This window comes from Loxodonta africana, chromosome 20 (genome assembly GCF_030014295.1).
Source record: "Loxodonta africana isolate mLoxAfr1 chromosome 20, mLoxAfr1.hap2, whole genome shotgun sequence".
NCBI classification, from domain to species: domain Eukaryota; kingdom Metazoa; phylum Chordata; class Mammalia; order Proboscidea; family Elephantidae; genus Loxodonta; species Loxodonta africana.
The window spans coordinates 54,047,580-54,064,904 of NC_087361.1; the positions used below are offsets into that span (position 1 = coordinate 54,047,580).

Consider the following 17,325-nt stretch of genomic DNA (forward strand, 5'->3'; position numbering starts at 1 on the left):
GTTTGAACCACTGACTTTTCAGTTGAGCAGCCAAGCACTTCACCACTGCGCCACCAGGGCTCCTTGCTTATTATGCAGCCCCCAAGTATGGAAGACCACCAATGGAACTGAAAAAGATTGGGATTGTAAAGCATAAAAACAAAACCGAAACAGGAATTATACTCGAGGTAAACTGATCAAGACACAGTATTAATTCTTAGTTGCCTATCCCTGCTATCCAAGTGGGGTATTATGCTCAGAGAACAAAAACATTATTATTCAATATATAAATTGAGGTATCAAACATTTTGCAAAACTGTCCTGCAATGCTACCTGTAGTCAATTTTAAGTCACTTCTGAATACTGTGCATTACAGGGCAACACTGCCTTCACAATCACTACCATCAAAATGATTTAGAATTGTTAAAAAAGGAAGAAAAAAAACCTAGCTCCTTAAAAAAACACTCTCGGGAAAAAACAACTAGGATAAAGCAGAAAGCCAATGACACAGTGAATACGTACTTAAGTCTACCCCACAGGCCTGTTTACCAAAGCAATCAAACAGAAGGCGTTTGCTGGGTCAGGCTCCTAAGAGACATGGCTCCATGGGGCTATGAGAGCTACAAACATGTTCACATAATTTGTTGACTCCTATAGCAAAGAGAAGGCCCTTTTCCAATTTTCTCAGAAACTCCAAGGCTACCTAAAGGTTTCCTAAGGTAGTGGCAGAGGTACGCTGTTGTTGTTAGCGGCCACAATCAGCCCCCAACTCATGGAACCCCACGCACAACACGATCGGACTATTGTGATTCACAGGGTTTTCAGTACCCGATTTTTGCAAGTCCATCGCCAGGCCTTTCTTCCTCGTTCATCTCAGTCTGGAAGCTCCACTGAAACTTGCTCAGCATCAGAGCCACAGGCACGCCTCCACTGTCACATGGGTGAGGCTGCACCTGAGGTGACTAGCCGGAGTCAAACATGGGTCTTCCCAGTGGAAAAGGGAAATTCTACCACTGAACCACCACTGCCCTAGTAGCAGAGGTATAAGAAATACACTAAGCTGGAGCGAAGGAAAATGAAGGAAGAGGCAAAATAAGAATAATAAAACCGTAAAAGTTTAGCATCAAAAAGGAATTGGGATTCATCAACTAAGCCTCAGTCTTCCTATCCAGGAAGCTAAGAGGAGAATCTGTTTTTAAGAAATCTATCCTGTAAGCCTCAAAGTGACGATCCAGTTCAATTCCAGCAACTACCACACACCGTGTCTACGTGATGTGCCAAAATAAGAATATGGCTAAGATTGTTTAAATCTCGCTTAACAATTAAAGCATGTTTACTTAAATTCGAGAGGACAAAAAGAACCCTTTCAGTCCCAGTACATTCCCATGGGGTGTCCCTGGATGGTATGAACAGTTAACTTGCTCAGCTGCTGAGTAAATGGTTGGAGGTTCAAGTCCACCCAGAAGTGCCTTGGAAGAAAGGCCTGGCGATCTAATTTTGAAAAACCAGCCCTTGAAAAGGCTATGGAATTCTATGCAACCATAAAGAACAATGATGAGTCTATGACACGTATGATCACATGAATGGATCTGGACGACTTAACGCTAAGTGAAATAAGTCAATCACATACAACAAATATTGTATGATTTCACTTTTATAAGAATAGAAATATATATATACAGGGACCAGTGTTCATTGATGCTTACCAGGGGTGGGGGAGGTGTCACTCTCTACATCATAAATACTTGTTATTTTTGGTGATGGGAAAAGTAGCATAGAATGTGGGTGTGCTGAGCACAGCCTGACCCAAGTAAACGATGACCCTAAGAAACACACAAGAGAAAAGGATGTTTGGGATAATGAATACGACATATATCCTTTGGCAACAACACCAGCAATAACCAACAAACGAGTATATGATCACATATGTATATGTGTAAGCAAATATGTGTACAGGTAGGTACAGGTATGGATGTGTGCACAGAAAGAAGTATCTACATGTACGTGTATATACAGATACGTATGTGTGTGCATATATATTCATAGAGGACATGGTTACAAATACCTCTCTGACATAACCAAACACCTCTGGTGATTGGTTTTCTGGTTTTGAAGGCTTAGAACCTTAGTCTCACGGGACGACTCGGTCAATTGGTGTAATGTAAGTCGTAATGTTCATGTTCTGCATCCTACTGAGGTGAGTAGCATCTGGGGTCTTAAAAGCTTTCGAGGAGCCATCTGAGATAAAACTCTTGGTACCTACTCATCAGGAGCAAAAGAGAACGAAGGAAACCAAAGTCTCAGAGAAGAAACCAGTCTACAGGGCTAATAGCCTGCACAAGCCATGGCCTCATCTATCCTGAGACCAGGAGAACTAGATGGTGCCCGGCTACCACGGCCTGACCAACTGTTCTGTTCAGGGCCACAATAGATCGATCCTTACAGAATGGAAGAAAAACATGGAACAAAACCCACTTCATCACCAGGGCCCCTCAGTAAATCTTAGCTGTTACTATTTCTATGATCACATTTCCTAAGTAAAAAAAAAAAAAAAAAAAATCAGACAAAGGGATGGTCTAAAAACAGGAAGAAAAAAAAATCCCCCATTCTCGAATAACGGCAATTTTCACCTAACGAGCCGGTCTTTGGAACCTAACCATGACGGTAAGCGAGGAGTGAGTATAATGCCATGAGACAATTTGTACAGAAATTGTCAAATGGGAACCTAGTTCGCTGTGTAAATTTTCACCAAAAACACAATGTTATTTTAAAAAGAAATCACATTAAAAATTCAGTTCTTCAGTTTAAAAAAAAACCCAGAGCACAGTTCTACTCTGACATACACAGGGTCGCCATGGGTCGGAATCAACTCAACAGCAAATGGTTTTAAATCCTCGTAACAATCTGGAACGTTATTTCACTATCAGGCTCTGAATTTCTAAATTGACCCTATTCCTATCTCAGATAAATACCTCTCATCGCACTGGCCAGGGGGAAGGACATGTGTATGTGTGTGTAGACATTTATAAAATAAATGGTAAAAAATTTTGACATTTTGTTTAATGAGGATGTTCAACCACAAATGCTGGTTAGGATAATCACACAGGTAAAATGTCCATTAGTATGTTTTAAACACCTGTCTATAAGAAATCTTTAACAACTCAATGTGGAGCCTGGAGCTTTAGTTGAGCGTTTTTAGTGAGGCACACTACAATAAACCACAGAGGAAATGGAGTGATAATGAAGGAGCATTGAGTTCTACAGCTGGCCAAAGAGGCCAGGTCAGAGGATTTAAAAGCAAGGGTGACAATACTGATAAGGCGGAGGGGGCAGGAGAAAGAAGGAGGGAGGAGGAGCAAGTAAGTACAGGCGAAAAAAAGAAAACCTGGTTCTCAGCTTTTGTTCCTTCCTTAAAGGACAGAGGACAAGAGTTGAAAAACTACCCTCCCCTGTTGCTCTGATAGCGCCCCACACAGGGGGTACACCCTCCTTTCCCCACCCACACCTCCCCGGGACAAGCTGGGCCTTCTACCTCCTTGGAAATCTTGGAGAGAAAAGGCCATTACGACATTTCCAATCCTGGGTTTTAACATGACTGAACTTCTCCTAAGACTTTTCATAATTTGTCTAAGAATGTGCCTGAAGGCACGGAGGCTCCCCTTCCATTCCAGTTTACAAGTGATCTCAATGGGACTCACTGTTTTGTTTTGTTTTGTTTTGTTTTGTTTTGTTTTGTTTCTATTTAGGAACAAAAACACTCTCTCTAAAGCCTTCATAAAAAGTTCAGTGATTTACCTACCCTGATAGAAACGAGAAACATGCCTTTCAGAAACGTGGTAACAGGAGTGGGGAGTGTGTCCACCCCTGGGCACGAGCCTGGAGGAGCCAACCACGGTGAGGGGGTAGTCCCCAGAGGCGCGCTGCTCGGGTACAGTCCAGGCTCAGAAAGCAATAGTGGGACATAAAAGGACAGGGGTACAACCTTCAAGGGGGTTCCCACAAACCAAATCAGGAGCGATTTGATACGAAAATAAGTAATAACTAGTTGCCGATGTGTTGATTCAGACTCATGGGGACCCCATGTGCATCAGAGTAGAACTGTGCTCCACAGGGTCTCAGAAGGCTGACTTTTCAGAAGCAGACTGCCAAGTCTTTCCTGTAAGGCACCTCTGGGTGGACTCAAACCTCTAACCTTTCAGTTAGCAGCCCCTCACATTAACTATTTGCACCACCCTGTGACTAAATAATGGTAGTAACAGATTATAACCTGCTGAAAAAATAGGAACCCATGAGTCCATAGGGGTATAAAATAAATTCAAAGTGTGATGAGAAATAAAGTATCTACACAATTTCTAAGTATCCCTGCACAAAACATTTCCTAAGTATAAAGGGGAAAAGAGCAACTTTACAGTGGAGAAGGCTGACAGATACCATTTTACTCGAGTGAGGAAAGAGAAGAAAAAGGACAAATAAAAATTGGGGGCTCCCTGAGAAGGCATGGAGGCCCTGGGTGATGCAAACAGTTAACACACTTGGCTGCAAGCTGGAAAGTTGGAGGTTCGAGACTACCCAGAAGTGCCTCTAAAGAAAGGCCTGGCGGTGTACTTCTGGAAAAAATCAGCCATTGAAAACCCTATGGCAATAGGGAACCCAAGGTTGAGAAGGGAGTGTTGACATGTCGTGCAGGTGTTACCAATGTCATAAAGCAGTATGTGTAGTTTTAATTAGTTTGTTCTGTCAACCTTCATCTAAAGTACAATACAAATAAATAAATAAATAAAAGAAAAGAAAGGCCTGGCAATCTACTTTAGAAAAAAATCAGCCATTGAAAACCCTTTGGAACAGAGTTCTACTCTGACACATGGGGTCGCCATGAGTCAGAGTCAACTCAACAGCAGCCGGTAACTGGTAAGAAAGACACACCACACTGTCATTTGTGATACATCTGCCGATGATGCAGAATCCAAAGCTAATCACGAGAAACAGCCCATAAATCCACATGGATAACGGAACTGTGCTCTACCAAAGAGTCATGGTCATGAGAATTGAGCAAAGACCAAGGAACTGTTCTTGACTGAAGGAGTCTAATGAGTCAAGACAACAAAACCCAACAGATGGTTATTACCTGGATACAATGGCTATAAAGGGCACCATCCTTCCTGTGCTCGGGACAACTGTCACACCTAGAATGAGGCTGAGGAGTAGACAGTAACGACAACAACAAAAAAAAACAAATTCACTGCCGTGGAGTCGATTCCAGCTTACAGTGACCCTATAGGACAGGGCAGAACTGCCCCATAGGGTTTCCAAGGCTATAATCTTTATAGAAGCAGACTGCCACATCTTTCTCCTGCAGAGCAGCTGGTGAATTTGAACTACCAACGTTTCGGTTAGCAGCCAAGCGCTTAACCGCTGTACCACCAGGGCTCCTTGGAGTAGACAGTAGTACGTATTGTGGTAATTTTATTATTTTGATCCTTGTACAGCAGTTGGATGAAGTGGTTCAGTGTCAGAATTCTTGTCTTCCATACCAGAGATCTGGGTTCAATTCCCAACGAACGCACCTCACGCACAGCCATATGTCTGTGGAGGCCTGCGTTTTGCTGTGATGCTGAACAGGTGTCAGTGGAACTTCCAGACTAAGACTAGAAGGAGAGGCCTAGGGATCTACTTTGGAAAAGTCAGCCAATGAAAACCCTATGGATCACAATGGTTCAATCCACAACAGATCACGGATGGTGCAGGATCGGGCAGGGTTTCTCGGTTTCCATGGAATTGCTATGAATCAGGGACTGACTCCAAGGCAGCTAATACCAACAGCAGCGGTGATGTACTTTACGAAATCTCAGCACAGTATAAGGACTGACGGGGCGGGGGGTATAAGGACTGACGGGGCAGGGGGTAAAAGGACTGACGGGGCGGGGGGTATAAGGACTGACGGGGCGGGGGGCAGAACTCGACTAAACATCAATTTATGCGCAGCATGTTCTGTGGAAGACAACCGGTACAAGTACAAGATGTTTTAAAGATTCCTCCAAAATCATCTCAACAACGAAAAGCTTCAGTGTTTACGGGGAAAAATTTTTTATCGTGGAAAATGGATGATCGCAATCTCACACTCCTGGGCAGGAAAGTCTGCTGGAATTCTCCAGAAAAGTCAGCACAGCTGCTCCTGAAATGGCAGAACATGAAGGTGGGGCCTTCTAACCCTGAAAAGCTACGGTGGGTGATAAACTCAGGGCGAAGCACGGAGTAAGGCTACGTTGAGAGAAGCTTTGAAGATCTACATGAGGAATCATTTGGAAAGCCCAAATTTGACTGTAACTGGGATGCGTCATGCATGACCAGAAGTTTATCCTCCATCTTTGAACAGGTTATAAATACATCATCAGGTAGAGAAGAAAAGTCCCTAATGCACGGCTTTAAGAAACAATGGAATGTGGGCCCAAATAACGTTGGCTACTTCCAGGCCCTACCCCTGACCGCAGCCAGTTGGGGTAGAGTCAATTCTGAATCATGGCGACCCTATGTCTATCAAAGTAGAACTGTACTCCATAGAGTTTTCAATGGCTGATTTTTTGGCAGTAGATAACCAGCCCTTTCTCCTTAGGCACTTCTGGGTAGACTTGAACCTCCAGTCTTTCAGTTAGGAGCCAAGTGGTTTGATCATCTGCACCACCCTGTGAGTCCCTGCCCCTAGCGTCTCCCCTGAGATATTCCAGGCTCACCGTCTTCTCTTTCTTGCACACCAAAGGCAGAGAAGCCAAGGGAAGACTCTGAGAGCCTAGGGCCCCAGAAGGAGGAAGCTCGGGTCCCAGAATGACCACATGGAGAGAAAGGGCAGCCACCACCTCTGCCCACTGCCAACCCACTTTGGCCTGGGATACCAGCAAAATATAAAACTATCGAGTTGATTCTAATTCATGGTGATCCTGTGTGTGTCAGAGTAGAACTGTGCTCCACGGGATTTTCACTAACTGATTTTTTGGAAGTAGATCACCAGGCTTTTTTTTCTGAGGTGTCTCTGCGTGGACTTGAACCCCCAACCTATTAGTGAGCAATCAAGCACGTTAACCATATGTATAACCCAGGGATTCCCAAGAGTCAGTCTACCTTGGCAAAAATCTATGGTAGGTTAATGAACTTTTGTGAAAATCTTCTAGGTGGTCCTAAAGCTACCAAAAAAGATTCCAAAGAAGTCTTGGAAATTGAGCCTCATGAAGACTAAACTAATTCCACAGACTTATAGCCTGGGCATACTTGACTCCTGAAGACCCAGATATATCAGCTGCCTTTCAGAATTAGAAGTTACTACTCCCAAACGATAACCCCAGCTACTGAGTGGCATCAAAATGACAAGGCCGACAAGTTGGAAAAGTATTCTCATTATTGTAGCCAAGAACCCTAAAGGAAAGGTTACACAACACTAGGTCTGAGGAAGAGAAGGGCATCCACCATACTCACTGAGGAGAAGTGTTTAAGGCAGTATGTCAAAATATTTATTTCTACAGCAAAGTATAATTTGCATTTTTACATATTTACATTTAGCTCAAATGACTACAGCAATGTGACCCCTTGACAAAGGACTGCATTCCAACTTTTCTTTAGAGAAAATACAGAGTCTACTTGTCTTAACAAGTCGGCAACACCTGCATTGGTCTGGCAGGACTCTCCATGGTATGTAAATAATGGACTGCCAATGACTGTCTTCTAGAACAAAGGAGTAAAAAGCTCAGCTCCCTTCCCTGGTTTCTTCACTCTCAGGGAATGTTTTCTGAAACATCTTTGTTGATACAACCAGAAGAATACTGTCACCAAAAATTACTGATTTAGGGGCGTGAATACCCCCAGAGGGAGGGCGTGGGCTCCGGATTACACCGCCATTTCCTTAAAAGGAGAATGGCTCATATTACTAAGAAATCGTTTCTCTTTAAGACACCACCCCAAAGAACACTAGAGCTTTAAACATTTACATCAAATCAGTGTTAAGAAAGAATGAGATCAATAAAAATCAGCTGTGTTTCTACACACCAGCAATGAGAAATCTGAAAGGGAAATCAGAGAAAAGAATTCCATTTACAACAGCATCTATGAGAACAAAATGCCTAGAAGTAAACGTAACAAGGGATGTGAAAGGCTCGTAGAATGAAAATTATAAAACACTGCCGGAAGAGATTAATGAAGACTTAAATAAAGGGAAAGATGTTCCATGTTCATGGACTGGAAGATTTAATATAGTCAAGATGTCAACACCAGGGATCTATAGACCCAATGCAATACGGATCAGGACTCCAACAGCCACCTTTACACAAATGGGAAAAACAATCCCCAACTTTATATGGAATGCAAGAGGCCCCAAATAACTAAAGCAATGTTGAAGAAGAACAAAGTAGGAGAACTCATACTTCCTGATTTTAAAACATATTATACAGCTCTTTTCAATCACTTCATACATACCCAAAACCTGGACAATGAATAAGGAAGACTGAAGAAGAATTCATAACTTTGAATTGTGATGTTGTTGAGGAATATTGAATATACCACGGATTGCCAAAAGAACAAACAAATCTGTCTTGGAAGAAGTATAGCCAGAATGATCCTTGGAAGTGAGGATGGCAAAACTTCATCTCACATACTTTGGCATGTAATCAGGAAGGACCAGTCCCTGGAGAAGGACATCAGGCTTAGTAGAGGATCAGCAAAAAAGAGGAAGAGGCTCAATGAGATGGACAGACACAGTGGCTGCAACAACAAGCTCAAATACAGCAATGATTATGAAGATGGCACAGGTCTATTTCATTCTCTTGTATACAGGGTTACTGTGAGTCGGAACCGGCTTGATGGCACCTAATAATAAAAAAAATACAGCTACAGTAACAGAAACAGCCTGGCATTCGTATGATAACAGACACACAAACAAACGGAACAGAGCTGAGACTCCAGAAATCAACTGATTTTTGACAATGGTAGTCCATTAGATGAGGAAAGAAGAGTCTTCTCAGTAAATGGTACTGGGAAAACTGGGTTTCCACATACATAAAAATGAAACACAATACATGCATACCTCCCACCATACACAGAAACAAATGCAAAATGAATTAAAGACCTAAGCATGAAAACAAAAACTGTAAAATTCTTAAAAGAAAATGTAGGGGGCAAGGCTGTCAGGTCCAGCTTTTAAGAATGGGTTATCTAATATAATAACAAAAGTACAAACAATAAAAGGCAAAATAAATAAATGGGACCTTATAAAAATTAAAAGCTTTTTTCATCAAAAAAAAAAAAATTTTTTTTTTTTTTTTTTTTTTAACCAAAAAAGTGAAAAGACAAGCTAGCAGCTGGGAGAATATCTTCAGAAACCACACAGCCAATAAGGATCTAAAAACCAAAATATGTGTAAAACTTTGACAACTTAACAACAAAAACAAACAACCCAGTCAAAAGATGAGCAAAGGACTTGAACAGACATCTGCCCCAGAGAGGACATTACCGTGCCAGCAAACACGTGAAAAAATGCACACAACATCATTAGCCACTAGAGAGATGCAAATCAAAACTGTTTCATTCCCACTAGGATAGCTATGATTAGGGGAGGAAAAAAGAAACAGAAAATCGGAAATGCTGGCATGGATGTGGGGAAACTGGACGCTTTGTATGTTGCTGGTGGGAATGAAAAATGGTAGAGCTGTTGCGGTTGGGTTGCAGAAAACAGTGTGGTGGTTCTTCAAAAAACAAAAACTACAACTACCACACGATCTAGCAAGTCCAGTGCTAGAAATATACTCAGGGTCTTGAAACCAGCAACATGAACAGACAAATGTACACCAGTGTTCACAGTGGCATTACTCACAATACTCAGAAGGTGGAAACAACCTAAAGGCCTATCGACAGATAAACCAATAAACAAAATGTGATACATACATTCAGTGAAATACTACTCAGCCAGGAGGAGAAATGAAGTCTTGATACATGCTACAGTATGGATATAGCTTGAAAACAATATGCTGAATGAAATAAGTCAATCCCCAAAGGGCAAGTATTGTATGACCTCACTTACATAAAAAAGACAAATGTATAGAGACCAAAGTTTATCAGTGGTAGCCAGGGGCTAGACGGAAGAGGAAAGGGGAGAAGGATTACTGCTTAGGTGTGGTTTACAGGGATAGAAACATTACACTGATCAAGGGTAGGATCGCACAGCAGCCCACAACAATTAATGTAATTGTTGTCCATAAGTTGTACAACTGTAAAAAGTTAAATTGGCATAATTTGTGTGATAGATATATTTACAAAAAAAAAAAAAGAGCAGGTGCCGAAGCTCCTTATATGCAACTAAACACCTCATGGGATTTGGTTTCTTGGTTTGGAGGTTTAGGGTCCTGGTCTCATGGGACTACCCAGTTAACTGACCTAATACTGTGCTTACTGCTTCTGTTCTACCTCCTAGTTCGATGAGTAGTACTTGGAGTCTTAAAAGCTTGCAAGCTAGGAAGAAGTAAAAGTAACTCTATTTGCAGATGATATGATCTTATACACAGAATACCCTAAGGAATCCTCAAGAAAACTACTGAAACCAATACAAGAGTTCAGCAGGGTATCAGGATACAAGATAAACATACAAAAATCAGTTGGATTCCTCTACACCAACAAGAAGAACATCAAAGAGGAAATCACCAAATCAATGCCATTTACAGTAGCCCCCAAGAAGATACAATACTTAGGAATAAATCTTACCAGAGATGTAAAAGACTTATGCAAAGAAAACTACAGTACACTTCTGCAAGAAACCAAAAGAGACTTACATAAGTGGAAAAACATGTCTTGCTTGTGGATAGGAAGCCTTAACATTATAAAATGTCTATTCTACCAAAAGCGATCTATCTATACATTTAATGCACTTCCAATCCAAATCCCAAAGACGTTCTTTAATGAGATGGAGAAACAAATCTCCAACTTCATATGGAAGGGAAAGAGGCCCCGGATAAATAAGGAATTACTGAAAAAGAAGAACAAAGTGGGAGGCCTTACTTTACCTGATTTTAGAGCCTATTATACCGCCACAATAGTCAAAAACAGCCTGGTACTGGTACAACAGATACATGGACCAACGGAACAGAATTGAGAATCCAGATATAAATCCATCCACATATGAGCAACTGATATTTGACAATGGCCCCAAAACAGTTAAATGGGGAAAAGACAGTCTTTTTAACCAATGGTGCTGGCATAACTGGATATCCATCTGCAAAACAATGAAACAAGACCATACCTCACTCCATGCACAAAAACTAACTCAAAATGGATCAAAGACCTAAATATAAAATCTAAAACAATAAAGATCATCGATGAAAAAATAGGGACAACGTTAGGAGCCCTAATACATGGCATAAACAGTATACAAAACATTATTAAGAATGCAGAATAAAAACTAGATAACTGGGAACTCCTAAAAATCAAACACCTGTGCTCATCCAAAGACTTCACTGGAAGAGTAAAAAGACTATCTACAGACTGGGAAAAAGTTTTTAGCTATGACATTTCTGATCAGTGCCTGATCTCTTAAAATCTACATGATTCTGCAAAAACTCAACTGCAAAAAGACAGATAGGCCAATTAAAAAATAGGCAAAAGATATGAACAGACACTTCACTAAAGAAGACATTCAGATAGCTAACAGATACATGAGGAAATGCTCATGATCATTAGCCATTAGAGAAATGCAAATCAAAACTACAATGAGATACCATCTCACTCCAACAAGGCTGGCATTAATCCAAAACACACTACACAATCAAGGTTGGAGAGGCTGTGGAAAGACTGGAACACTTACACACTGCTGGTGGGAATATAAAATGGTACAACCACTTTGGAAATCGATCTGGCACTTCCTTAAAAAGCTAGAAATATAACCACCACACAATCTAGCAATCCCACTCCTCGGAATATATCCTAGAGAAATAAGAGCCTTTACACAAACAGATATATGCACGCCCATGTTCACTGCAGCACTGTTTACAATCGCAAAAACATGGAAACAACCAAGGTGCCCATCAACGGATGAATGGATAAATTATGGTATATTCAGACAATGGAATTCTGCGCATCGATAAAGAACACTGAGGAATCTGTGAAACATTTCATAACATGGAGGAAACTGGAAGGCATTATGCTGAGTGAAATTAGTCAGTTGCAAAAGGACAAATATTGTATAAGACCACTATTATAAGAACTTGAGAAATAGTTTAAACTGAGAAGAAAACATTCTTTTGTGGTTATTAGAGGGGGGAGGGAGGGAGGGTGGGAGAGGGATATTCACTAATTAGATAGTAGGTAACAACTACTTTAGGTGAAGGAAAAGACAACACACAATACAGGGGAGGTCAGCACAACTGGATTAAACCAAAAGCAAAGAAGTTTCCTGAATAAACTGCTTCGAAGGCCAGCGTAGCAGGGGCAGGGGTTTGGGAACCATGGTTTCAGGAGACATCTAAGTCAATTGGCATAATAAAATCTATTAAGAAAACATTCTGCATCCCACTTTGGAGAGTGGCGTCTGGGGTCTGAAACGCTAGCAAGCAGCCGTCTAAGATGCATCAACTGGTCTCAACCCACTTGAATCAAAGAACAGCAAGCACAGGAGGTAATTATGAGCCCAAGAGACAGAAAGGGCCACATGAACCAGAGACTACATCAGCCTGAGACCAGAACTAGATGGTGCCTCGCTACAACCAATAACTGCCCTAATAAGTAACACAACAGAGAACCCCTGAGGGAGCAGGAGAGCAGTAGAATGCAGACCCCAAATTCTCACAAAAAGACCAGACTTAATGGTCTGACTGAGACTAGAAGGGTCCCAGTGGTCATGGCCCCCTGACCTTCTGTTGGCCCAGGACAGGAACCATTCCCGAAGCCAACTCTTCAGACAGGGATTGGACTGGACAATGGTTTGGAGAGGGATGCTGGTAAGGAGTGAGCTTCTTGGATCAGGTGGACACTTGAGACTATGTTGGCATCTCCTGCCTGGAGGGCAGATGAGAGGGTAGAGGGGGTTAGAAGCTGGTGAAATGGACACGAAAAGGGAGAGTGGAGGGAGAGAGTGGGCTGTCTCATTAGGGGGAGAGTAAGTGGGAGTGTGTAGCAAGGTGTATATGGGTTTTTGTGTGAGAGACTGACTTGATTTGTAAACTTTCACTTAAAGCACAACAAAAATTATTTTTGAAAAGCTTGCAAGCTGTCATTCAAGGTACAACAAATCTGTCTGTATTCTCCTGGAGCAACAGAGGAAGAAGGAGTCAGGAATAGATGGAGGAAATGGAGTGTGTGGCTAATAGTCTCCATGAACAACCACCTCCTTTGCCAAGAGACCAGAAGAACTGGAGGGCAGCTGGCGACCACTATTGAACATTTTGATCAAAGATTCAATAGAACTACCCTGATCAAAAGGGAGAAAGCACAGAACAGAATTCCAAATTCTCATGGACTCTATACTTTCTGGAGCCATGGAGTCTAGATGAAGCAATTGCCCTGAGACAATCTTTAAACCTTAAACCAAAAACATCCCCTGAAGTTCTTCTTAAAACTAAACAATATTTTAGCTTAACTAGTAAAGAATATCTGCCTTGAGCATTAATGTTCTTTGAAAAAGTATCTATAGGAAATCAAACTGACAACAGCAACTTGAAAGATAACACAGGAAACTTAGGGTCAGTGAGTTTATGTTAATGGGGGAAGAACAATTCAGAAAAGGAGGGTGAGAATGATTGCACACCTTGAAGAATGTAATCAATGTCTGAGTTATACACGTAGAAACTGTTGAATTGGTGTATGTTCCACTGTGTATATTCTCAATGACAACAAAAAATTATGAAAAATTTAAAAAATTAGATCACTCTAAATATGCCCATCAGGTTTTGGCCCAAACAGCAATGGGGAGATAGGTACCATCACTCTTCACTCAATTTAGTGAATAATTTCTTAAAGATCTGTTACAGGTTGAAACGTGTGTCCCCCAAAATATGTGTCAAAATCTGAACACCAGTACCTGTGAATAGGATCCTTTTTTTGGAAATAGGTTTTTCCTTCTGTTATGTTAATTAGGCCATACAAATGTAAAAACAACAAACTAAACTTGTTGCCCTTCTGACTCATAGTGACCCTATAGGACAGCAGCCCCACAGGGTTTCCAGGAAAAGCTGAGGATCTTTTGGTTAGCAGCTGAGCTCTTAACAACTGTACCACAAGGGCTCCATACCTGTGTAAGGTGGGTACTAAAACTAATCACCCTTGCCTTACAAAAACTGAGACAGAGAGACAGACACACACAGCAGGTGCATGTACGAACCCATAAACTCCACGGACAGACAACTCGTTCTTTGAGTTTTCACAAAATATTTTACCTGGTCAGCTAATAACCAAAGATCCCATTGTTAGATGTGAATTTTTTAATAACTTCTGTTAAGAAACATATAACCTTAACCCAGTGCTGTCGAAACCTTAGGAGAAATCAATTTGAGCCTTATCAGTATGAAAAATCAAAAACCAAACTAGCTACCCTGTCGAATCAATTCCAACCCATGGAGACGCCATGTGTTTCAGGGCAGAACTGTCCTCTGTACGGTTTTCGATGGCTGTGATCATTCTGGAATGGATCACCAGGCCTTTCTTCTGAGGCACCTCTATGTGAAGTCAAACCACTAACCTTTCTATTAGTATCCGAGCACTTAACTGTTGGCATCGAAGGTGTTCACTAAACCCATAGATAGGAATAACGTTCATTTTACAACTGAAACTGAAGCTCCAAGAGGTTAGCTAACAAACTCAAGTCCTTGGAAGTAGTGAGTAGAAATTCGACATAGGTGCATTTGACCCTAAGTATGTGTTCCTTGCCTACAGAATTTTGCCAGTTACTGGTAATTGCATTCCTTCTTCAGGGAAGATTTTTATAGCCAGGGAGACCGAGCAGAAGAAAAGAGAATATGAAAATATGATGTAAAAGGAAGGAATAAAGGGGGGGGGGGTCATGGCACAGAAAGAAGTCACAAGGTTCAATTTTAACAAGGGTCAGTCAGTCCTGTGGGAGGCATCTCAGCAATCTACTCGAACCCACATCACACACAACCCTTAAATCACAGCAGTTACTCACCTGCCCATTGCAAAAAGAATGTTCATATGCAAAGAGTGTGTCTTACATATTATTTTTCGAAAATTATATGTTGTTGTTGTTGAGAGTATACACCGCAGAATGCCCAACAATCTCCACATGTTCAAATCAGGGACACGGATTACATTCTTCAAGTTGTGCAACCATTCCCACCCTTCTTGCCCCGAATTGTTCCTCCCTCATTAACGTAAACTCACTGCCCCCTAAATTTCTTATCTACTCTTCTGAATTGCTCTTGTCAGTTTAATCCCATATAGATAATCCTTTAAAAAGCATAACGCACAAGGCAGACATTCTTTGCTAATCCAGCTAAACTACCGTTTGGTTTAAAGAAGACTTCAGGGGATATTTTATCAGATACAACAAGCTCAATCTGAAATTCTGCTTCTAATACTATGAGAGGGGTGGAGGTGCAAGGTTTTCCTGCAGGAATGACCTTTTCTAAGAATTTGAATAGATTTATTTGGGACAGACATTTGCTTTGAGTATGCTTGACAGCCCTAGAAATTCAGGACTTAAAGATCCACACAGTACCTGCTACAGGTACTTCCACGGAGGAAAACACTAAGAACATTACTTAGCTTTTCTTTGTACAATTTTTTTTACTACATTTACTTTAATCACAGACTCTGGCACTTGCGTTTTAATGGCATTCCAAGTCTTCGAGGAGACACCCATCTGGGTTCCAAATAATCAACATTTGTAGATGAACAGAATGTGGGTTCACAATACATAGAAAGGAAAGACAGGCTGTTCTTTTAAAGTCATGAGGGACATGTGGGGGCAGAATGGTTTATTATAAATCCAGTTAAATAGTGTACATTTAAAAAAAAAAGACTAAGCAGCTGGTTTTAAGACAAGGACACACTATGCCCCAGGGCGCTTGGTTACTGGAGCCAGAACGGACAACTTAAGACATTCCGAGACCTTCTAAAGAGAAGCTAAAGTATGGTGCCTACGTGCCATGCAAACATCACACCTACTACTACTACTGACAATCGATGTTTATTAAGGATTTCTGCTATGCATGTTACATAGGCAGGCTTTTTTTAATGTTCCCCAAAATCCCCTTGTTTGCTGGCGAATCAATTCCGACTCATGGCAGCCCTGCGTGTTAGGGAGCAGAGCTGCTCCACACACTTTTCTTGGCTGTAATCTTAATGGAGGCAGGTCACCAGGCCTTTCTTCCACAGTACCACTGGGTGGGTTCAAACCACCAACCTTGAGGTTAGTAGCCGAGCGCACCTACAGACCTCAGGGGGTGGATATTATTACTGCTGGGGCCACTTTACAGATAAGGAAACTAAGGCTGAGGAAAAGCAAGGCTGTCGCCTAAGGCAGTTAAGTGGCTGTGGTGTGGGGGTCACACTGACCCTTAGCTGGAAGAGGAAAAAAGAAAAAAGAATTTGAATAGTAAAGAAAATCAGGAGACCCTGTAACAGTAAGATTTAAGTTTACTGAGATGGAGGTATCCAGAGAAGAACTGTGGGTGATGATTTGGGGCTGGATGTAAGATAAGAAGCCCTGGTGGTGCAGTGGTTAAAGTGCTCAGTTGCTAATGTCAAGGTTGTTGGTTTGAACCCACCAGCCACTGTGTGGAAGAAAGATGTGGCAGCCCGTTTCCATTAAGGTTTACAGCCTTGGAAACCCTATGGGGCAGCTCTACTCGGTCTTATAGGGCCCCGATAAGAGTTGAAATCGACTTGTCAGCAGCGGGTATAGTTTTTTGGGTTTGGGAGGAAACTGTAAGGTTCCTGGATGGCTCAAATGGCTTGCACCGAAGCACTGACCTAAAGGTTGGCATCTCAAACCCACCCAGCAGTCTGGCCTTAGAGAGGCCAGGCGATCTGCTTCTGTAAAAATTACAACCAAGAAAACCCTATGGAACAGTTCTACTCTGTAACACATGGGGTCGCCATGAGTCGGAATCAACTCAATGCAGCAGGTTGGTCGGTTGGTTTGTTTTTTCTCTTTTATTTTTGTATATAATTTATTTAAGTCTCTATTTTTTTCTATTTGGGAAGGTATAAACATAAAACAGGAAACGCTGGTGACGTCATGTTTAGAAACTAGGGCTGCTAACCAAAAGGTCTGCAGTTCGAATCCACCAGGCGCTCCTTGGAAACCTTATGGGATAGTTCTACTCTGTCCTACAGGGTCGCTGTGAGTCGGAATCGACTCGACGC

General features: G+C 41.7%; 1 protein-coding gene across 19 annotated transcripts in view; it reads right to left on the reverse strand.

The window, feature by feature from the left end:
* Positions 1 to 17,325, reverse strand: part of TIAM1 (TIAM Rac1 associated GEF 1) — a 424,375-nt gene that overhangs the window by 187,836 nt on the left and 219,214 nt on the right. The gene's annotated exons all lie outside the window — the stretch shown is intronic.